We start from the raw sequence: 25,353 nt of genomic DNA on the forward strand, positions 1-25,353 counted from the left end.
GGTGTGTGAGTTTCCTTTTAAAAGTTCACTGGAGTGGTAATGAAATACTTATTGACACAATTTCATGACTTAATCCAGGCTTCAAGTTGAGATAAGATTTTCTGTTACTGTGGTTCCTACTCTCCAGCCAATCTGACTTTCTTCAGTGTTATTCGTCCAGTCTGGTAATTCCTACCTGTGTGCCTTAATGCATGTTTTTTTTTACTCTCCAGAATGTCTTTCCCTCTATTTCAATGTCCTTCTTCAAAGACTCACCAGTTTTTTTTTCGAACATCACTGAATCCTTCTATGATCCCAACCCTTAGTGGAAGTGAACTTCCTTTTGTGATATTATCATTACCATTTTAATATTTAGAGTTTTCATATTTTTTATATTACCACTTGGTTTTTTAATATTTTTAATATTATCATTTTAATATTTTGATGTTTATTTCCGTTTTTGCACTTTTTTTGTCAGCTATTAACTCTGTGCAGTTAGGCTGTGCAGTTAGGCTGTACAATTCTTATTTCTAGCATCTAAATAACATAGTTCTTGGCACCTAGTAATGTTGAATAAACAGACAAAATCTTTGGAGAGTTGATTTAATTAATTTATAAATTATTCTTCAGAGTATCAAAGGCACGTGTGCTGCCTATTTTCTCTGATGTATTCTCAACCTTTGCAATCTTCCAGGAAGTCTTGTCTTTACCCCTAGTCCCAGCTGCTTAACTAGGCTATGTTAAAACACCAAGAAGACATAACACAGAAGGATTATTCTGTTTTTCCATTCTGTGTTAAAAAACTCCTTGATTTCAAAATGAAAGAAGGAAAAGTGCCAGGTGATTTGAAAAATAAAATAAAATAAATTGCAACCTTAGTCTTGACCAGCTGAGGCTGAAATAGGACAATGCTGCATAAGAAAGCCAAATGAGGCCTGGTTATGCCAGAATGTTCCACAATCCTCTAACCTCCAGGTTAAAAGTCTTACAGCCCAGCCAAAATCAGCTTCAACATGCATAGAAAATTGAGTCTAAGTCCCTGTATTTCTCCCAGCAATTATCTTATACTGTGTGAGCAAGTTTTCTCATTAAGTTATGAATTAAAACTAATAGTTGTAAACTCACAAACTGGGCCATCATATTCCGCCATATACAGTACTTTATTGCTATATTCTGTGCTCGTGGGATTTTCTGTAGACTTCTAAGGAAATTTCAAACCTCCCTGAGAAATAGAAATTCTTATTCCTTAATGCTTCAAAGGATTTAGCAATAGAATATGTGAATCAAGAAAATGAGATTCTACTGAGTTCCTATGGAAATTTTTCTTCGTGCATTTGATTGCATTTCTATGTATTTTAGTTTGCCTGTTTATTATTCTCCTTCTGTGTCTCTCTTTCTTAACCCTGATGTTTTTCTTAACTTTATCTGCACTTCTTTCAGTTCCTGTGAGAATGTTCTATAACAAAATTTTAGAGAGTGAATGTATCTTTTTGATAAAAACAAATATGTAAAGAAAAAAAAAAAACCAAAAAACAAAAACAAAAAAAAACCCAAAACTTTTAAATGTAAGAAACTTGGGGTTTGTTTCAAACTATGTTTTATTTCCATCATCATGTTTATTTTTATGAAATGTACTTTGTGTAATTATGCAGAAATTTTAAGAAATACTTCTCATATTACTCCATATCCCCCTTGTTCAGAGATAAATCAGGACTGTTTAATCTCCCATTCAAGATTTTCTATACCCCAAGCACTATATACATCTTAGCCTCTGCTTCTATTATTTTCTTTTATTTATTGAGGTTACAGTCAAGCATATCTTTTTTTTTTAATTTTTTTTTCAACGTTTATTTATTTTTGGGACAGAGAGAGACAGAGCATGAACGGGGGAGGGGCAGAGAGAGAGGGAGACACAGAATCAGAAACAGGCTCCAGGCTCTGAGCCATCAGCCCAGAACCCGACGCGGGGCTCGAACTCACGGACCGCGAGATCATGACCTGGCTGAAGTTGGACGCTTAACCGACTGCGCCACCCAGGCGCCCCTCAAGCATATCTTTAAACTCTTACCAGGATGTACATTTGGCTTGTTTTAAGTCACAGAATGGAATTCTAGTAACTCAATGTTGGAGTGAGTTGATCCAGTACCAGATTTCCTATTGCAACTCCCTGTTCTTTCCATTTTTAAAAATGTTTTCTTATATTTGAGAGAGCACAAGCAGGGAAGGGGCAGAAGGAGGGGGAGACAGATGATCCAAAGCAGGCTCTGGGCTGACAGCAGTGAGCCTGATGCAGGTCTTGAACTCATAAACCACGAGATCATGACCTGAGCCGAAGTCAGATGCTCAACCAACTGAGCCACCCAGGTGCCCCTATTCTTTCCATTATCAAAAAATTCTGACCACTAGAAAACCTTTTTTATTAACTTTATTCTAATTATTTGTTTTGTTTTTAAGATTTTACTTCCTAATCATTTCATTATATCAGAAAGTCAACACAGAAGGAGGCTGAGTCATTTTCCAAAGTTTGCATATGTGCATTTGGTCTTCCTGAGTTTTGTCTTCTCTGATTAAAACGCACACACACACACACACACACACACACACACACACGAACCATCCAAGGATGGTTCAATCAGTAAAGAACTGAAGTTAATTATAGACCAAGGATTATCAAATAGGGGAGAATAAATCCTTTTTCTGGTATCCTATCAAAATGACTGTTGGTATTTTATTTTTAAAATTGTACAATATCCATCTTAGCACCACATCTGTCCTAAGACCTCTAAACAGAGTTGAAAAATCATCGTTTGAGCGGACTACTTTTGTTGATAGATAGAAGTGTGTTTATAATTATAAACAGAAATTAGAGTCATTAACTTAGTTGGCGCGCCTGGGTAGCTAACGTTGGTTAAACATCTAACTTCAGCTCAGGTCATGATTTCGCTGTTCATGAGTTCGAGCCCCGCATCGGGCTCTGTGCTGACAACTCAGAGCCTGGAGCATGTTTCAAGATTCTGTGTCTCCCTCTCTCTCTGTCCCTCCCCTGCTTGTGCTCTGTCTCTTTCTCAAAAATAATAATTAAACATTTAAATTAAAAAAAAAGAATCATTAACTTAGATAATATCCTTCTATCAAACCCCACACAAAGAACAAAACAAAATTAAACTTTATGCAAGTCTACATTAGTTAAAGCAACTTATGAGTTTTGTCATTGGTTATATGACCTGAAAACAGAACCTTGAGTTAAATGCTTTTTAAAATTAAAATAGAATTTTTGAGAAGGGTGGTAGCATAAGAATGAGCTTACAAACTCTTCTCAGAAAGAAATAGAAATGACCAAAACAGCACATTTTAAATCAGGGAATTGTCTTAGTTTCCTAGGGATGTCAGGCAACTTATCACAAGCTTGTTGATTGAAAACAACAGGCATTTATGCTCTCATAGCTCTGAGGTCAGAAGTCCAAAATCAAGGCATCAGTAGAGTCACACTCCCTCAGAAGACTGTAAGAGAGAATCCTTCCTTGCCTCTTTAAGCTTCTGATAGTTCAAGGTGTTTCTTGCCTTAGACTCCAATCTTTGCCTAAGTCTTCATAGAGATGTTCACATTGCTTTCTCCCCTATTTCTCTGTGTGTCCTTTTCTATATCTTATCAAGACATGCTCACTGGGTTTAAAGTCCATCCTAATTCAGTATAATCTCACATAGATCTTTACCTTAATTGCATCTACAAAGACACTATTTCCAAAGAAGGTCACATTCTGAGGTTCTAGATAGACGTTATTTTTGGGAAGGGATGGGACACTATTTAACCTACTGGTAGTCATGGTGACGATTATATCACATAAGCTTCAAGTGATACCTGAGGGATATAGTCCAGTTGGGGAGCACCAAAAATTTACTTACATATTTTCTTTTATTTAGAATAATGGTTAGCAAGTGGGAAGACATTTTGAAAATCCTAGTATTCTATTTTTGGGAAACAAAGGCTAGAGACGTTGGCACTTCATGTGGTTGATGTGGATCACTATATGTAGAACGCTTTTCTCTCTTTCAAATAAAGAGCATTACAAGCCTTGACTTCCTGGGTAAGAAAGAAAATTACATTATAATTCAATATCATTTTTAAATCCCACTTTACAATTGTTATGACATCATTCTTATATAGAAGTACTTTCCCTAATTGGGACTAGTAAATTTTGGAGGGTAGGGAAGCTAGTACACAAGTTGAGAGCTCAATTCTTGATCTTATTCAAAACATCATGAAAAACTTGAAAGAAATTGCATTTGGCTTGACAAATTAAAAAAACGAAAAACAAAAAACAAAAAACAAAAATCTTTTATGTGGTCTATGGGTCTTTAACTTAATTTATTTCCATTAGGTATGTCTTATTATTAATCTGTTAAGCAGTTTAGAATGGGTAAACCCCAATTAGCTCAGTTCACTCTTTGAATTCCACAGAGCTAGATGGACTTCAGATTATTGTTATAAGACAGTTAAACAAAGAGGACAAGAGAGACATAAAACAAACATATTAGAAGCCAAGTTTTCTGACTACAAATGCTAAGAACCTCAACAATCCCACTTATATCTCATAAGACTGGCACTGTTGAAAAAAAAGAAAAAAGAAAAGGATGGATATCCATTTATCAATCACTGTCTCAATTTAAATTCCAACAAGGGAATTTTGCGTGCATGAATAGGTAAAATGCTCATGTAATTTTTTTCACACCCACAAAAGCCTTGGGTAGATATACCACCTATAAGATTGTGAAATCATGAAGACAAATATTAAGAAAACAAATTCAGAAACAAAAATAATGTAAATATTAAAAACAAAGCTTTGTATGTGAAAATTTTATATATATGTCCTCTTAAGGGAACATAAGTTGTTTTCATATTCTCAAATTATTTAAGTGTTTGACCATGTGCATTATGAAACAAAAGATGATTGATAAAATTATAATCTGAGGGCAAAGGAAATTGAAAGATATATGGTAGAAAAAAATTGTATCATCACAGAGCTTAAAATGACATTAGAAGCCAAAAAGTACAGTAAAAACTAAAGAAAATTAAACTAATGATGTTGACAGCAGGTTAGAGAAATCATCCAAAATTCAAAAAGAGTCCAAAAATAATATTTTTAGAGAAAGACATATATTGATATATATGGTTAGAAATAGAGAACCAAAACATAGACAAAAAGAGACAAAAGCAATACTCTTAGATATACCAGAAGAAAATTGTACTGTAATATGTATTAGTCTACAGGTTGACAGAGCTAATCCAATGATAAGTGAAACAAAGATAAACATTGGGAAAGTATCAAATTAAAATTTTAAAAAATACAATTGATAGAAATACAATTTCTATCAAATTCTATCAATTTTGTATCAAAATACAAAAACATTGATAGAAGTGGGCAAGCCACTATTTCTCCTTCAAAGGAGAAAATAAATTTATATATATAATATATATTTATATAATAATATATATTTATATAATATATAAATATATATAAATATATAAATATAATATATATTTATATAATATATATTTGTCTTCATGTTTTCACAATCTTATAGGTGGTATATCTACCCAAGGCTTTTGTGGGTGTGAAAAAAATTACATGAGCATTTTACCATTCATATATATATATATACATATACATATACATATACATATATATATATATTATATCACTCATATATATAAAATGTTGAGGGGGGAAAAAGAGTTTGTGACACTAGAGTTCTAAATATAACTTCCAAGATATTATCTACATTTAAAGCCACAAAAATTTTTTTAATTGTGGTATAATTCATATAACACAAATTTTACAATCTTAATCATTTTAAAGCATACAGTTCTGTAGTGTTACATATATTCATAGTTATGCAACAAATACAAAAATAATTTTTAATATCCAAAGTCTCATGAATTTCACTATCCAACTAATTTTTCCTGAAAAATATTTTAATAAAAGATAAATTAGAATAAAATATTAAGTGTGAGGAAACATTATTAAAAAGAAAACCTAGTTGGGGCACCTGGGTGGCTCAGTTGGGTAAGCTTTAGACTTCAGCTCAGGTCATGATCTCACGTTTCATGGGTTCGAGCCCCACGTTGGGCTCTGTGTTGACAGCTCAGAGCCTGAAGCCTGCTTCGGATTCTGTGTCTCCCCCTTTCTCTGCCCCTCTCCTGCTTGCATTCTGTCTCTCTATCTCTCTCAAAAATAAATAATAAGCATTAAAAAAAGTAAAAAAAAAAAAGAAAGAAAACCTAGTCAATTCTATTTAAATAATCAAGTAATTTAAATAAAAAATTATACATAAGTAAAATATAAAAATTTAACCTACTAGAATTAAAAATTTTATTGCATATCAGTTAAAACTTAAGTGGAGGTGGGTAATGAGGTGGAGAAAATGAAAAATATTATTTATTTTCCATCTTGAATAAGAAAAGATATATTATTTCTGAATGTTCTGAATTAAAGTCAGAGGTTATACTTATTTAAATATATACCATTACATGCACTTAAAATAGTTATAAGGTATCGATCATATAGATCAAAGAACTAAAGAAAATTATACATGTATAATAGCGTATATATACCTATAAACATACATAGAAAATGCAGTAGTAAAAACTATAAAATGTAGAATAAAACAACATCAACCAATCTGTTATGACATGAAGTAAAATGGGATAAATCTACAATTTAAAAATATGCACTTTATGAGAGATATGCCAGATATAACAGCACTGAAATAAAAAGATTGAGAGGCTTCTACTTTAGGATAAAAGGCTTAACCTCACGCATAAGAACATTGGAAATAACGATAAAGGGAAATGACTACAAAGGGGAATAGATTGATGAATGATTGAGAAGGTGTTCAATGATTCTTAAAGATAGAACCAGTTGTATTCATCCTCATGAATAAATAAGGGCTGAGTGATCTAGAGCTTAGGCTACCCCCAAGAAGAGAAGGCAGAAGACAGAGGGGCAATATTGTCACAACTGGTTACCAATGAAATGGAGGGTACAATATACGAGAGTGATAAACTTATAATATATTTTACTGAAAATAATTTTAAGGCTGGAAAAAATGTACAGGATAAGTGTAAATTCAAACCAAAAGAAAGCAAATGTAAATATTAATGCCTGACAAAGAAGATTTCAATAAATTTAATTAAATGAAAGAATTGTGTGACTTTTATTGATTAAGTTTTCTATCTGGTCCTTACAGGATTAGCCCCAAATCATTAAATAATACATAGTAATCATTTTGTAGGTGTGTGTATATGTATAAGTAAAGAGTACAGATAGATAGATAGAAAGAGGATACATGATAGATAGATAGATGATAGATAGATAATAGAAATAATTGAAAGAAGATATTAATGATTTCCCTTATGAGTGTTTGCAATGTATCTAATATATATTTATATAGTCATTTATCTATCTTGCATAGGGTTTTTAGAAAATGTTTTCTAGATGCTATGTTTATAAGAAAAATACAGAAAGAAGCCATATTCCTCTGTGCACAGTTAAGGTATAGCATTAATGCAGCTGAAGTTATGCACAGCAGTGAGTTCCAGTGCAAATAGAAGTCTAATTTAAACTCAAACTTTTCTTGCTGAGTAAGTGGCTCATTAATGGTAAGTGGCTCATTTAAAAAATTGTCCTGGAAAAAAAAACATAAAATTACCCTCCATTTCATTAGTGCTAGATGTTTCCTTTTGCATATTTCCCTGAGCTGATAGTGCCTGGTGTTAATCACTTTGTCAAGTTCAGATTGTACCTGCAATACTAGATGGAAAGCTGGTCTAGTATTCACTCTCATTCCACATCACCCCCTTGATGGTCTCACTCTTTCCTTGATAGTCAATTATTTTGGGAAATTATTTCTGCTCTGAGTTTTTTCTTTCCACTAGGATTAATTTAATCATGGACTTGTTTTCCCTACTCATGATAAATCATGGAAATTGGAGCATCTCTCACTGGAGTGTTGTAAGGCTTCTGGCTCCACCTTTAAAGACATTTCCTCAGGATGGAAAACATGACATTTGGAAACTCAAAGACAAAATTAAATTTGTGTTTCCCCTATCTTTGTGTGTACACTCAATAGATTTTTATATAAAATATCTGGAAATTATTTGTTTTGTTTTTAAATATAGGTGCAGAAAGAGGTTAAAGAAATCTTCCAAGCTCCTTTACAATACTTGGCTTTCCATTTCAATAGCAGCTCTATGAGATAGGTACTAACATTCTGACTTTTCAAATGAAAAAACACAGGATCTATGATATCAAATTATATCAAATTATATAATTTGTGTAAACCTGAATCTAGTGACCAGCAAACTTGAATTTTAAACCCAAACTTCCTTGAAACCTATTTTCTTTCTTTTTTTTTAAGTTTTATTTATTTATTTTGAGAGAGCTTGCATGCAAGCAGGGTGAGGGGCAGAGAGAGAGGGAAAGAGAGAGAGAGAATCCCAAGCAGTCTCCACGATATCAGCATGGAGCCCCATGTGGGGCTCAATATCATGAACCCTGAGATCATGACTTGAGCTGAAATTGAGTTGGATGCTTAACCAACTGGTGAAGCTACCCAGGTGCCTGGAAAACTATTTTATTTCTAACTACATCATATTAGGTTTTCATCTTAAATACACATTGCAACAAGAATGAAAATTAAAGAGCAGTTCCTCTTCCAAACTCTGTAGTTCATGGCAGATAGGGCTGAGGAAAACTTTCATAAATGCTAATCTTTACCATCAGAAGTGGACACTACCTGTCAGGAAAATGCAAGAGCTCTGAGTAAGCCAGGGTATTTTTTGTTTTTGTTTTTGTTTTTTAATTTTATTGTTATGGACTAAAAAACTTTGCAGTTAGAACATTTAGCCACCAACCATCATGACTCTCTGGATTTGATGAAGTAATATTGCTTGCTTCTCTCTCCATGCCCAGAGAAGGGACTTAATTTTTCCCCTTATTTTTTCCCATTCAGGAAGCAGTGACTTACCTACCCCCTGATTGGTGAATTTGCAGTTCGAAAATCTTCTTTTCTCTTCCTCCTGCTTAGTTCTACCTGACTGCAGGTAAAATGCATTTTATTTGGCTCTTTGCCATGCGGTAACAGAGGCCTGCACCAACTATGGGCTAGTTAGTATGAATTTAGCACTAAGGTGAAGTTATCAAGCCCTTTTTGCTACAAGGCTTAGTATTTCTACTAATCTACCATTTACTAGTGCAAATATCCCCCATCTGTAGGACTCCTGTGTCCACTGCTGCTTTTATTTTTCCTTTTAATTGGCTAGGGAAATTATTCACTGAATCCTTTCATACCATCCTGGTCCATGCTACCTCCTAGATCTACTTTTTTAGGCATCTTACCTCCATCACTGGTCCTGCCATTCCTGTTTCCTGTTCTTCCCAGAAGAAAATCTCTTCCTCAGAATTTGATACTTGATACTCCCTGGGTCTCCTTCCTTTACATGGTTATCCAGCTTAACTCAGATCCCTCCTCAAATGTCACTGACACATTCCAGGTCTGATTTTTTAAATATAAAACTAGAAAATCTGCTGTAATTATTACTATGCTTTATTATCTTTCATGCTTGGCACAATTGAAATTGCATTATATATTTATTTGTTTACTTGTTTCTCTCCCCCACTAGAGTATAAATTTAATGAGGCAAAAACTTGGCCTTTTTTTCTTCTTTGCTAGATCTATCGATCTATCTATCTATCTATCTATCTATCATCTATCTATCCTAGGATATATACACAGTATAGCTGAAACATCTCTTTCTCTTTTGTTTCAGTCCAGTTCAGACCTGATTCATTCAATGTTAGGTATTCTTTTGCTATTTATTTTGCCAGTAATTAACTTTATTTTGCATCCTTTGACAATAGGTGCCATTTTGTCGACATCCGTAAATTCCTAAGATGCTAAAGAATGCTAGGCCTACATAAAACAGATACCGTTACTTTAGATGAGTATATCATGATTAACTTAAATATTTCTCCAATACTAGTTGGGGGTACATATGTATATATGTATGTATTTTTCAGTTTAAAATATGCTGCAGTAAGTATCCATATGAATTTATATTTGCCAGTATATCTTTTTTTTTTTTTTGAGGAATTGCTGAATAAAAAACAGTAACATCTGACAGTTCTTTAACTGTCAACTTGATTTCTTTGGGATTGTAGCAATTTATATATCTACTGACAAGAATATGCCTCGGTGTGCACATCTTACAATTTTATATTGCCATTCATTTTGTTTGTTATCTCCATAGATGAAAAAATAATATCTCAATATAATGTAATTACTGAACAGGTTAAAGTGTGTGTGTGTGTGTGTGTGTGTGTGTGTGCTCGCGTGCATTGGTCACTTCCATTTGTTCCTTGGAAAATTGCCTGTCCATGTCCATTTAAAAACAATCAATATACCAGACAGGTAAGTGAGTAGGTATGTGTGATTATGGATAAAAGCTCTTCCAGTTACTGAAATATTTAACTCTTTTGTGCCTCAGGCACTATGACTGCTTTTGAAAACAGCTCTACATTTAGATTTTTATAAATAGAGTTCAGACTCATGCCTCCCTAGCAAAAAATTCTTCCTGCCAATCATTCTCTTCCTGATGATATTTTATTCATTTGTATTCTTTGGAATATGAGATAAAAGTCTACACTTTTCTTTGTTCTGTTGCAATATACTCTTGAATGGATTTTCACAGTCTGTTCAAGTCCTTAGAGAATACTGTGTCCTCCTTATAATCTCTCTATATCAGTGACCCATCTAAATTTATATGCCTAAAAATAAAAGCAAAAACCAAAATAATTAAAAACATAACTATACCTTATTCTAAATTGTTAAAACTAGTTCTGCTCATTGATATTTCTTCATTTATGAAAAGAATATAAGGTGATTAAAGTTATATTCTTGGAAAATTAGGATTTCTTTCATCATGTGATCTTATGTTTTTGTTTTATTTTTATGGTCAATTTTTTTTGGTAAGAAACCATTTGTTTCCCATCAAACTTATTTCCATTTTGTTTGCCTTTGTGGAAGAGGAGCTTAAGGTTGTTTCTACCCATTCAGTGACCTGAGCAGTGGGAACCGTGGACCAGTCTTCAGTGACAGGCTGAGCACTTCAGTCTTTAGTAGGGAACTCCTGAATAGGCACAGAGGGCACCCGCATGCGTTCAGACCAGTCTGAGACTTAAGGTTGAGTAGCAGTGAACTCAGGAGCTGGAGCAGTCCATTCACTCTGAAGTTCCTCCCTGGTCACAGCCTTTTCACCTGCCCTTCCTTTTTGGTCTCTTCAGGATCTCTATAGAAGTACAGATCAGTCATGACCTCCCATGGGTGTTCACGGGAAATGGTGTCATGCTGCTCAGAAATTCTGGGCCAGCAATCAGCACATCAGATACACTGTGTGAGCTCCCTTGTTGTTGCAAGGTTTAGCAATGTCCACATAATGCAGAGGAGAGTCTGTGTTACACAGAATGATGGTAGGCAGGTTAACATAAGATGCCTCTGTGAGAGGCTGGTAGTCAGCCTCGGGATCAGTAACCACCAGAAGTCTTGGCTCCTGGAAGGCTGCCTGAATCTGATTAGTGAAGGTTCCAGGAATCAAACAGCCAACAATAGGAGTGGCTCCAATAGCAACAGCAAACTTCATCACAGCTTGCTGGTCAGTACTCCTGGATGATATGATGCTGATATCATCTGGGTTTTATATGGCAACAATAGCATGAGCTGCCAGAAAATTCTCCCAGGTTCTCTTCAGATTTATGATGTAATGCCAGCACTTATCCTTTTGTAGATATACTGTTCCATTTGAAAGTCAGGTTGGTGCAACGCGAGTGAGTTCCTGCTGTAAGGAATTTGAGCACATCTTCCTCCTTCATTTGCAAGATATCAAGGGCTTTGGACACTGTGGAAGTTTCCCTTCAGTTTATGATGAGAATACAGAAGAATGCCCTATGGCCTCTCCCCGGGTAGCTCAGAAAATCTTTACTCTCAACTTTAAATCAGGCTTGTGGCTACTCCAGTCTTGACCTTCTTATTCCAGGTCTCAGACTGAGGTTTCCTTTTTATCACCTTGTGTCTGAGATACATCTTATCAAACATGGTCTAGTACTTGGTTTTCTAGAACTAGTAATGTTTTCCAGTCCTGCCAATACCACGTCCCTTATATTTTCCCCTGAGATTTTATTTCTGTCTCATATTTCCAGATTACTGTCTTCTTATGTACTGACTGCTGACAATTATCTATGATTTCACTCTGTGTTCTTTTTTCAGGATTAAGCTGGTTTGGGTCTGCCTTATGTCTAGTCTTTTATCTCCCATGCTGTCAAAAGTTCCTTTCAGTACTCCAAATGGGTGTGGTCCTCTAGGGCCTGCTCCACCCTACAGTGGGGTTCCAGTACAAATTATGGCCTTGCAATTCATCCCCATTCTACCATAGCTATGTAATATTTTTTAATGTATTTATTTAAATTCCATTTAGCTAACATACAGTGTAGTATTGGTTCCAGAGTGTACACACACACACACACACACACACACACACACACACCTTTATGCATTTATCAGTTGATGGACATTTGGGCTCTATCCATCATTTGGCAATGTTGATAGTGCAGCTATAAACATTGGGGATCATGTGCCCCTTTGAATCAGCATTTTTGTATCTTTTGGATAAATACCTAGTTGTGCAATTGCTGGGTAGTAAGGTAGTTCTATTTTTAATTTTTTGAGGAACCTCCATACTGTTCTCCAGAGTGGCTGCACCAGTTTGCAGTCTCACCAATAGTGGGACTCTATTTCTCCTCATCCCCATCAACATCTGTTGTTTCTTGAGTTGTTAAATTTTGCCATTCTGACAGGTGTGAGATGTTATCTATTGTGGTTTTGATTTGCATCTCTCTTATGATGAGTAATGTTGAGCATCTTTCCATGTGTCTGTTAGCCATCTGGATGTCTTCTTTGGAAAAGTGTCTATTCATGTCTTATGTAACATTTTTGAGGAGTAAAGAAGCATACTGACACCGCCAGCGCTAAATTGTTTTTATCAGATATATACTTATTTCTCTTTAAAGTGACTTTTGTTATATGTGTTACATTTTTTAAGTCACCTCTCTCTTGTCATTGACAAATCAAAGATTATCAAAAACTGTTCATCCTTTACTAATTGATAAATACACTTTGATGCCAAAATTGCACGGTCATTGAAATGAAATGCATGGCAGCCCTGCAGAGTCAACGGCCCACTAAGTAGTGATAATTATTTGTCCATAAGACTCAGCTTGATCCAAAGTCATTTGGAATACCTTTTTCTTCTGTGTTCTGTGGTTTAGAAATAAGAAATAAGAAAATAAGATTCTCTTATAGAGTCAGTCACAAATAACCTGGAAATTCAGGCTTATTTCGCTACCATTAATGTAAGGAAATTATGCTTCATTTAGAAGGAAATTAGTTATGCACATGACTCGAAAAATCCCCTCTTGTTTTGTGAAGGCACAGAGTGCCAATTAATTATATCTATAGCAACCACGAAAGTTTCCAGAAAATTACTAGGTTAAAGAGGACTTTTGACAACTGATTTTAATTTATTTTTATGTCCTATATAAGTATTATAGATTTCTTGTACTTACTGGATTGTTTTAAAAATGCATAGAGCACTACAAAATTCTATTTCTAACTCTTTAAGAGTTCTGTTGCACAGGGATGATGACTGAGTTTGATGTGAATCGAGGAGAATTTTAAGTGGATTATGACATTTCAATTTGAGGACTAACATGCATCAGTAACATCAGAGATCTGTTGAAATGTGTGAAGGCTGAGATTAGGGGTGAGGAAAAAGAAGGTTAATGAGAAGGGTCAGAACTCCTCCTTGTGGGGCAAATTTTGAAGTGATTTCTTTCTCATGAATAATGGAGCTAGGTTTCAAAATAAATTTCATAATATATATATATATATATATATATATATATATATATATATAGTAAAATAGTAAAATCCACCATGCTCAGAATGCAGTGTTTTTCTTTTCAAGTAAATCAATTTCTTTTTGGTTTTATGTCTTTTAATTTTTTTTCCTATTTGGGTCAAAGAAATCGTATAGTCATTTTCACAGGCCCCTAGAAGTCCCATTAATCAAATGAATTATAAATTTATTTCATTACCCTAAAATGTAACAATTCTATAAATTAATAATTATAAATATCTGACATTATCTGTGAATAAAAGTTTAGTACGTTGCTTTATTGATTAAAAATATAATTTCATGTTATGTTAAGTCGAGCAGCACCTATTTTTTCCCATAGGTTATTCTGAATAATTGAAGAGAATTATAAATGTGTTCTCTTTTATTTGCAGAGAATAGGTTAACAGCATAGCTATACTAAAGGGAATTTTAGAAGTTTATTAAGGAAACAAAAGAAATTAAAAGAAGGAATGGGGAAAAAGAAAAAACTAAATATGTAGAGTAGGCCAAAAATACATAGTGACTATACTTATAACATCTTGTGTGGTTAAAAGTAGAAATAGAATTAAAATACATGATAATTAATTTGAAAGCAGCACCATAATTTGTTGTGGACCAATCTATTCACTGAGAACAACTAGCCAAGCTGGGGTAAAAAAAAGACAAAAATTATATTTGAGAGCATACCACAGCAAAGACTTATTAAATTATAATTCTGAGAGAGAAAATAACCTAAGCAAAATGAACCAGACATTTGGAAACACTTTTCCTTTTGAAGTAGTTTTCCAATTTGCCAGGGGGAGGAGTAGGGGGATTGTTACCTGGGATGGGTATTGAGCTGAGAAGTTAAGCAGAAATCTGAGGCTGAACATGAGAGTCCAAACTGTACCCTCATCATATCAGGAGATTGGTAGAATAAAAATTAGAGTTGAGCTTTGTCATATTAAAGGCTCTGTAAACACCCAGAATTTTCTACTAGAATCCAAAAGACTCTATCTAAGGAGATAAACTAGACTGGAGATAAACCAGTTGTCACTGAAAATAAATTTGAAGCACCTAATTTTTGAGAAGATTAAGGTAATCTACTCCTAACCAAGCTGCCTGCCAGAAGAAAATTAAACCCTATCTAGAAGTTATGTACACAGATACCAAATAAACTATATAGTTTTTTATCTACAATTTGCTCAAACAACTCCACAGAAACATTTCCAGGTGAGATGCAGCAGTTTGCAGCAGAGTAATGCTCCTGTCACACCTAGCCAAATAAATTACAAAACCATACTTTTAAAGGCATTGGGGAACTTTGGAGGCAATAAGGCCTGCATGAGCTAAAATTCACAGAAAAAAAAACTGTGTTGGGGGGTGCCTGGGTGGCTCAGTTGGTTAAGTGACCCACTCTTGCTTTTGGCTCAGGTCATGATCTCACAATTTGTGAGATGGAGCCCTCTGTCCAGCTCTGTGCTGACAAAATCGACCCTGCTTGGGATTCCCTCTTTCTCCCAATCTTTCCCCCTTCTCTGCTCATGCAAAATAAATAAGTAAACGTTAAAAAAAAGAATTGTGATGAGTTGAGGATGACCAGCTACTTTTGCTCTACTTGTGACATTGTCTGCTTCTGCCTGTCGGTTAAAATCAAGCTTGTTCCAGACAAGATACTTTCCAAAGACAGTAAGATAATCCAGTAATGCATACTGCAGAAACTCAGGGCTAGAGTAACACATGAACCTTTCAGTGGTCTCAAATTTGAAGCTAATTCTTAGCTCTGGGATTGGATACAGGGCTGGAAAACTAAGCCAAAAACATATATATAAGAGAGTTCACTATCTTCAATGTTTAGGGGGAAAAAGATATTCATGGGGTGAGGTCCTGCTTTAAGATAAATATAGTCTCTCCTAGAGATATTTATAAAATTTAAAATTGCATGGGCTGGGAAGCTGAAGAGCTAACTTGGGAACCCAAGAATAGCTGAGATTTGGGAACCCAAGAATATAGGACTGAGAGACAAGAAACCTTAGCCTTGAAAGAATCATCAGGTAAAATAGGGATAAACTGGCTGCTGACTGAATCTTTCTAAACATTAATAGATAATTTTTATGATTTAGATAAATCATATGATTGAGATAATAAAATATGACTAACTGTAAAAGGAAAATAAAGCAATAAAGACAAACCTACCAATGAACTGGATATAGAAATACAGATATAAACACTCAACTTGGAACATAAAAAGAAAATTAAAAAATTTTAAAAGTATGAGAGACATATGCAACACAGTCAAATGTGTTAGCATACAGGCAATTCAAGTTCCATGGAGAAAAGAGAGAGAAAATGGAAGAAAAGCAGTACATGAAAATACAATGAGCGGTTTTCAAAAATGAGTGGAAGACATGAATACGCAGACTCAAAAGGGGCAGCAAACCAGAGCAGACAGGCACAGACACACACACATAACTTTACACACAGACAGGCACAGACACACACACATAACCAACTCTCCTCTATACATAATAGTAAAACTGCTAAAAAATGACACAAAGTGAAAATCTTGAAAATATACAGGGAAGAAAAAAAATACATTACTATCAAAGAAAGAAATATTTGTTGACCTCTTAATGGAAACAATGGAAACTACTGGCAATAGTATGGCATTAGTGTACTAAGAACAAATAGCAACCAACCTAGTAATATATACTCAGAAAGAAAATCCTTAAAAATAAAGACAAGAAATAGAAGACAGAAATTGGAGGCAAGCAGGCTGACATGTAAAGAAAGGAATATTGCAGATTATAGTCATGAGATAGCAATGGAAACATGGATGTGTAGGAGAAAATGAAGCAGACTAAAAAGAGCAAATAAGTGGGCAAATATAAATAAGTGTTGATTAAAAATAAATAACTTAAGGACACCTGGGTGGCTCAGTTGGTTAAGCATTTCACTTTGGCTCAGGTCATAATCTCATTGTTCGTAGATTCAAGACCCACCTTGGGCTCTGTGCTGAGCTCAGATTCTGTGTCTCCCTCTATCTCTGCCCCTCCCCTGCTTGCGCTCGCTCTCTCTCTCCCTCTCAAAAATAAATAAACATTACAAAAAATGAATAACTTAAATAAAAATGAACAATATTTATACTGGTCTAATGAGGTTAACCCTATGTAGAACTGAAATCATGGAAATAAAAGATACATATTGCGGATATAATTTAATAGATTTAGGGCTCTAGTAGAATTGGGAAAAATGTAAATATTCTTTTTATTGGACTGTAATAAGATAATGGTTGATGTTACAACCCTCTGAGTAATAATTTAAAGAAGAATTAAACAATGTGTAAATGATAATTTAATAGAGTTTACAAAGATATAAATGCATGATTAATTCAAAAGAGAAGGGGAAAAATGGAACATAAAACTGAATCACACATACGGGAATGAATAACAGGAAGGTAAAAGAAAACAGAACCATATCAATGATGATAATAAATGTAAATATATATTATACTCCAAGTAAATGACTCAATTTGGGGACTGAATAAAAATACAAATTCCTCTTATATACTGCCTAAACGAGTTACACTTTAAATCCGAGGATGAGAACTTTTAAAAAAAAATGCTGTATAGGAAATCAAAAGCAATTTGGTACAACTCATTAATATCACATAAAGTAGATTTTAATGCAGAAAACGTCCTTAGAGATAAGAGGGATTTCATAATTATTAAGGAATTTAATTTAAGAAAAAGATGTCATAATTCTAAGTCTATACTCTAAATAACACATATAAAGAAAAAATTAAGTGCAGAAAAAGGAAAATAGGCTCATAATAATGTTGACATATTTTTAGCAAACATCTAATAAGCTAGGAGAAAAAACAAACAAAATTTCTATAAGGTTAAAAAGCTTAAAAAATCTAAGTAACAGATTTAACCTAATTATCATATAAAAATAGTGTAAACAGTAAATGACAAATAACCATAGTATGAAGTTTATATTGAATATTCACCAAATTGGCCAGACACATACCATAAAGAAAAGTTCAATAAATTTTAACACTTGGGAATATTCTTGGTAAATCTCTAACCACAATGGATCTAAGCTAAATAAAAATCAATAAAAATAATAAATAGAAAAATATCAACTAAACGGGAATTAAGCTACATATTTATAAATAACGTGTGTCAAAGAAGATATTAGCAAGTATTTTAAATGAATGTAATTAAGTACAGATAAAGATGTGTGACTCAGGTAATGTATAGACTTAATGCATAGACTTAGGGATACAGTATAAAGGGAAAAAAGAGTGTATGTAAGTGACAAAGCACTAAATTCTACACCTGAAACTAATATTACACTGTATGTTGACTAACTGGAATATAAATAAAAACTTAAAAAAAGAAAAGAAATTACTTAAAACTTTATATCCAAGGCTAGGAAAATCAGCAAGTAAAAATGAAATAAATTAGAAGGAACAACAACAAAAATCAATAAGATGTTAAAGAAATAACAGAAAATCAGCAAAAATTAATGGGTTCTTTGAAAAAAATATAAAAATCAAGTACTTGAAAGAGCAATTAACAGTAATAAAAGAAAATATATCAGTAGCAAAAATTAAAATTATAGAATCATTAAAAAATATGTAAATGGTCCTTGACTTACAGTGGATCAACTTATATTTCAACTTGATGATAGTTTAAAAGTGATACTCATTTGGTATAAATCATATTTTGAATTTTGAATTTTGATCTTTTCCCAAGCTGAAGATATGATAAGATCCTCTGTCTTGATTCTGGGCAGAGGCAGTGACCACAGCTCCCAGTCAGCCCCACCATCACCAGGATAACAACTGATATAATTGTTCCATACTCATACAACCATTCTCTTGATATATTCAACACTTTATTACAAAATAGATTTTGTGTTAGATGGTTTTGCCCAGGTGTAAGATAATGTAAGTGTTCTGAGAATGTTAAAGTTAGGCTAGGCTAAACTTAAGATATTCAGTAGGTTAGATGTGTTAAATGCATTTCTGACTTAATTATATTTTCAACTTACATCAGCTATATTGGGATGTAACTCCATCATAAGTGGAAGAAAATATGTATAGAAGTAAAGTTAAATAGGTATTATGAACATTTTATTTCATCATGCATTATTTGACAATTTGGAGAAAGCAAATTGATTTCTTGATAAATGCTTTACAAAGATGACAGCAGAAAAAAAATCTGAAGTATCTGGTGTTAATTGAGTAAATTAAATCATCATTGAAAAACTTTTCCATAAAGACAGATCAGATGGTTTTACCAGTTATTTTTTCCAAATATTTTAACAGAGGAATGCAACTCTTTAATAAACCATTCTAGAACATGCAAAAGAGGCAGAAATTCCCAACTCTTTTTTATAAGACCAATAAAAACTTGCTTCTAAAGCTTTGAAAAGATACAGCAAGTAAAGAAAATCCGAGACAAAATAAAATTTTCTCTTGAACGTAGATGAAAAATTCCTTAATAAAACAATAGCAAATCTAATATAATGATAGAAATGAACATTATTAACAAACAAGATTTATTTTAGGTAAGCAAGGACAATTTATAATTAAAAAATCAAAAAATATAATTCACCACAATTGAAAAAAAATTGTATGATTATTGCAATAAATATGGACCAAGCATGCGAAAAAAATTCTTATGATAAAATTCAGCAAAATTGGAATTAAGGCAAACATCTTTCTTTTACACACACACACAAATTCACACACAAAACTAAATAAAAACTCAGTGAAATAAATGGAAGTATTCAATATACTCTCTAAAACTGGAAGCAAAACACAAATGCCCTCTAGCTCCCGCTCTGTTAAGTCAGTGTTAAAACAGGGAGAAAAAAAATACAAAGAATAAGAACTGGAATAAGAATAATAAAAGAAATTCCCATATAATAAAGTTATAAATGTTGGAGATTATTCTGAAAAGAAATATTTAAATGAATAAGTTTACTTATCAAGATCATTTGTTACAAGTTCTCTTTTTTTTTCTTAATTTTTTTAACGTTTATTTATTATTGAGAGACAGAGAGACACAGAGGGTGAACAGGGGAGAGGGCAGAGAGAGGCAGAGACACAGAATCCAAAGCAGGCTCCAGGCTCTGAGCTGTCAGCACAGAGCCCCATGCGGGGCTCGAACTCATGGGCAGCGAGATCATGACCTGAGCCAAAGTCAACAACTGAGCCACCCAGGTGCCCCTCAAGTTCTCTTTTTAACTAATTTTATTTTTACGTGAGGAAAAAGAATAGGCCGAAAAAAATGTAAAAGTTATATGGTAACAGTAACTTCAGCAATTAACCGAAAACTAATTTAACAAAAAATGAACAAGGCATTAATACTGAAAAGTCCAAAAAATGAGAAAAATTAAAGGAAGATTTAATAGATGAAGCAATATACCACTGTGAGTTGAAAGACTTAATTTTTAAAATGATAGCAATACCCCTTAAGTTGATCTAGAGATTGCAAGCAATCTCAATTAAAATCCCAACAGATTTGTTTGTTAGTTTTTGTGGCAATTAACAAATTGACTTCAGGAATTTATATGTAAATGCAAAGGGCAATGTTCAGGCAACATTCTGAGTTAAACAAAATTTGTTAGCTCTACACTCCAGATATAAGACGCATTATAAATATGCAATAATAAAGATGGTGTAGAATAGGTATCTGGTGGAAGCATTTAGAATCACTGAAAATGTTTCCATTCACATATGCTCACCTGTTTGATGTCTAGGTGATAGTGCAGTGACGAAAGGACGATTTTTGCATAAATGGAAGGATTGGACATTCACAGAGGAAAAAAATATATGTGCACTACTATTTTAGACAATTCACAAAACTACTCCCAGAATTGTTTATCAAAACGTAATACAGCAAAGTTTAGAAAATTGCCTAATAGAATATCCTTGGAGTGGATATTTTTTTTTGAAAGAAGCTTCTAATAGAACTAACCATGAATGAAAAAAAAATAACTTGTACAGTTTTAAGATAAAAAACTTCAGAACATCAAATGGCATCATTAAGTGAGTTATAATCAAGTTGCATAATAGAATAAAATATTTCCAATGCACATACTGAACAAGGGATTTATATTCAAATCCATTAAAAATTTCTACAAAAAAAAAGAAAATAGCAAAAACTAAAAGGAAAAGGTACAAGAAACATGAATTGGCATTTCACAAAATAGGGTATATGAAAGTGTAATAAAAATAGAAAATGCTGCTCAAGCACATTAGCCTTTGGAATATGCAATTTAAAGTTACAGTTGAATATCACTATACACTTACTAAAATGGTAACATCGAAAAATTTAAAAATGCTACCAAATTTCGATAAGGATATAGAATAACTGGAACTCTCCTAAATTAATTGTAGAACTATAAATTGGTACAGATATTTGGAAAAGTTGTTTCTTAGTATCTATGAACTCTGAATGTATGATCCACTTCTACATATATTCACTAAATGTATGTCTACATATGGTCTTAAATGTGCACACACACACACAGATGCTCTCAGAAGAATTGTTTGTAATAGTCCAAACTGGAAATACTCAAATGCTTATCTAGAAATGAATGAATGAAAAACTGTGGCATATTCATGCAATGATATACTACACATCAACAAGAATGAATGAACTTCAAATACATAGAACAAAATGGAGGACTTACAACTATAATATTAAGCAAAAGTAGGCAGCCATGAGCAGGTCATGCTGTATTACATTAGGCAAAATTTCATTAGGCAAAACTAATACAAGTACTTAAAAATTATGATAGCATTGCCCTTGGGGTGAGCAAATGTTACTAAAAGAAGCACAGAGACTTCTGGTGTCCTATTTATAATGTTTCCTCCTATTGGTGCTGTCTACATGGATGTGTTCACTATGATAAAGATATTTGACCCTAACATGATGATTTCTGAACTTTTTGGTATATAAGCTTAAGTAAAATGTACAAAACAAAGCAAACAAACAATTATATAATGCAGCCTTCACCATCCTTTACTAAAATTCATATGGCTATAAATGCCTCCTTTACAAAAGAAGACTAAAAATCAATGATCTAAGTAGCCATCTAAAAAGCGAGAAAAGGCAACAGCAAACTCAACATATAAGAATGAAAGAAATAATGAAAATAAGAACAGAAAATAATTACATAAACATAGAACAGAGAAGATGTGCAATGTAATTTGTTTTAGAATTTTGCTTTAAAAATGTATGTTTCATAGAAAATAACATGGGCTTATTTTGTAATAATTTCAGATCCACCCTTAATCTAATTAATTTAATAGATAAAGACCTCTTCTACCTGAATTCTCTCAATTCCACTCCAAGAAGTGACTGTTAAATGCTCCTGTGTTTCCTTGTAGATAAGAGTATATACAGGTGAATATGTAATATGATATTATGGCATATTATTTTCAAGGATGTATTATTTTATATTTATTACCCAACTTACTTTCTATTTATTATAGATAATATGCATTCCTTATCAGCATAAATGACCTATTTACATGTCTATACCTATATAAAAATGTACTGATACCTAAAATGACATATTACCTTTAAAATTTTTTATTTTTTAATTTCTTTTTATTTTACTTATTTTTTAAAATGTTTATTTATTTTTGTTTGAGGTAGAGACAGAGTGCAAGCGGGGGAAGGGCAAAGAGAGAGGGAGACACAGAATCTGAATGAGTCTCCAGGTTCCAGTGTCAGCACAGAACTCAACACAGGGCTCGATACCACAAACTGTGAGATCATGACCTGAACCGAAGTCGGACACTCAACTGACTGAGCTACCCAGGTGCCTCTAAAAATTTTATACCCTGGGTACACAAAAATTTACCTATCATAAATGTACAGATCAATGTTATCACAAAATAACTGAATCTTTGGAATTAATTCCAGTTCAAAAACCTAAAACAGAAGTCATGACAAGCATATATAAAATGTCTTTGTTGTTGTTATCTTGTAAAGAGAAGAATAAGCTTTCAGGGAAATAAAATAATGTAATAAAAAATAATATATTTACTCCTATGTTTAAGTTTCCTTAAGCATTTTCTCAGGGATCCAATATTGTTGTGCCTCTTTTCACCATATTGTAAGCATTCTGACAGAGAACTCCAGTTCAGTTCTACATGAGGAGATCTGAACTGTTATTGATCTTGGAAGTATTAGAATTGAAATTCCTACGAAGTATAGGTTCAAATCTTGTCACCTTGGCTACCTGAATTGTTTATTAATTCAAGAGGATTTGAAAGCACCTTGCAGTTGGTGAAAAGGTCACTGATTTCAGAGTAAATTTTAAATGATTCAAAGTCTTAGTATCTCATCTTCTGGAGCAAGGGGAGTAGTCTGGGAAGGAGCCACATGTGTCACACATGGAGTCAGCACAGGTTGAGTCAGCTAGAGCTGAGGGTTGGCCTCATCTTTTGGGGCAGAGTCAGGATAGTCTTCTGATTACAAAGACCCTGAGGATTCAAAACTAGAAGAGAGAAGTATTTGGCCTTGGGGACTTTGTCAGTTCATCTTTGTTGGGAGATCCAGCCCTCTCATCCCTCCAATGGAATTTGTCAGTCCCTTTTTACTTTCCCTGGTCTCTGTTGCCATGGTAACTGTTCAGAGCCCCTACTGTTTAGTTCATCACTGAAAAGGCAACACTTCAACATTTTCTGACACAAATTGGCAAGATATGTAGCTGCTGGCAGTACTATCTCAGCAGGACTCCTGGTAATGTAGTAGGAAATGTGTGGTAAGGCAATTAGAAAACACCAGTAGATAACTGAACATTCCATGTATAAGGAAATGCCTTTGGGAGATTTGCTACAGTACTTCCAGTGTTTGGAATGCACTGCATTTAGTAGCAATCTTCAATTCAATGAACACATTTTGTGTGCATGCAGACCTTACACTGACTAAATCACATACAAACAAATGGATGTGATCTCTCACCTCAAGCAACTTGCACTCTATTGGTACAAATAACATATATTCAATCACAGTTAAACCAAGTCTCATTGTGTGTGGGATCTGAGTGAACAATTCTAGGAAGGCTTCAAATAGGAGATGAAATTCTAGGCGACCTCTCTTGTGCCTCTTATGGTAAGGTTATGGGGGAGGGCACTAGACACAGAGAAAACTACAAGAGTGAAATAAGCCATGGACGTGCTTTAGCCAGATTTGCTAAAGAAAGACAGAAAGTCTCCTATGAATTCAGAGTAGGTGTAAACAGAGTGGCAGGAGATACAACTGGAAAGGTAGATAAATATTCACTTTCGCGTATTTTACACCAGTGTTTCAAATCATTCTATACGAAAGTTAAGCTAATTTTTTCCTAATAAATAATCACAGGATGCACAAAGAGAAATAGATTTTCCTTTATTCAAGATGGAGTAAAAATAGCAAATACTATTAATAATATTAGCTTGATGCTATAATAAGGTGTTATATTAGTTTAAACCATTTAAAATGACCAGTTTGGGAAGTATAAAACAGTTCAATGTCAAAGTTTTACATCAACTTCATAGGTAAATTTCCATTCCATATGCTTAGACATTGATTAATTCACTAATTTATAATGTTGCAGAGATTTTTAACATTCAAAAATACTTACAAAATTGCTTTTTCCTCTAAATTAAGTGGTTCCTAGAGCTACATACATGTGCATTTACATATATATTTTATATGTGACAGCTGCACTAATTGTGTATGAGGAAGTAACTCTCAAATAACACTGGGATATTTAATGTGCATAGTTCCTGTATATGAAGGGATCTATCTTTGGAGAGTATGAATATCAGTTCATGCTCATCCAGGTGCCACAACACGTTCAAATGATGGAAATAATGGACTTGAAGACCTCAAGGGTCTGATGGTTTCTAACTCAATAAAATGAAAAGTTCTAGTATAAGGCATTGTTTTTGGAAACCTTTCCAAGGACATGTTTCTTGCCATATTACTAGGACTTTAAATTAACCTGAAGAGTGCTGTTGGTTTGGTTTTGTTTTGTTTTGTTTTGTTTTGTTTGTTTTCTGAAAATATGTGCAGCTGATTGTTTTCTACTTTGAAGCCCAAGAGCAACTCATATTACTGATTGGTGCCTGGGATGAAACTAGAAAATAACATTTCATTCATGAAAAGGGACCTCTCTCTCTCTCTCTCTCACTTGGCCCTTATTTAGAAAACAAATTATTTCCCTTAGACTAATTTCCTTATAGAATTTTAGAAATGTTGAATTATTTAAAATACCAGAATTTTGTCATGGTTGGAGTTAAGTATGTGTATTTTTTTTTCTTTTTCACCCTTCAAGTTGCATCCTGTTTTGCAACAAAAATTGACCTT

General features: G+C 33.5%; 1 pseudogene; it reads right to left on the reverse strand.

Moving 5' to 3' along the window:
* Positions 1 to 10,993: 10,993 nt before the first annotated feature.
* The window catches only part of LOC121043744 (40S ribosomal protein SA-like), a 47,989-nt pseudogene continuing 33,629 nt past the window's right edge, over positions 10,994 to 25,353 (reverse strand).

Source organism: Herpailurus yagouaroundi, unplaced genomic scaffold (assembly GCF_014898765.1).
Source record: "Herpailurus yagouaroundi ecotype Mexico unplaced genomic scaffold, PumYag 187, whole genome shotgun sequence".
In the NCBI taxonomy this organism is placed as follows: domain Eukaryota; kingdom Metazoa; phylum Chordata; class Mammalia; order Carnivora; family Felidae; genus Herpailurus; species Herpailurus yagouaroundi.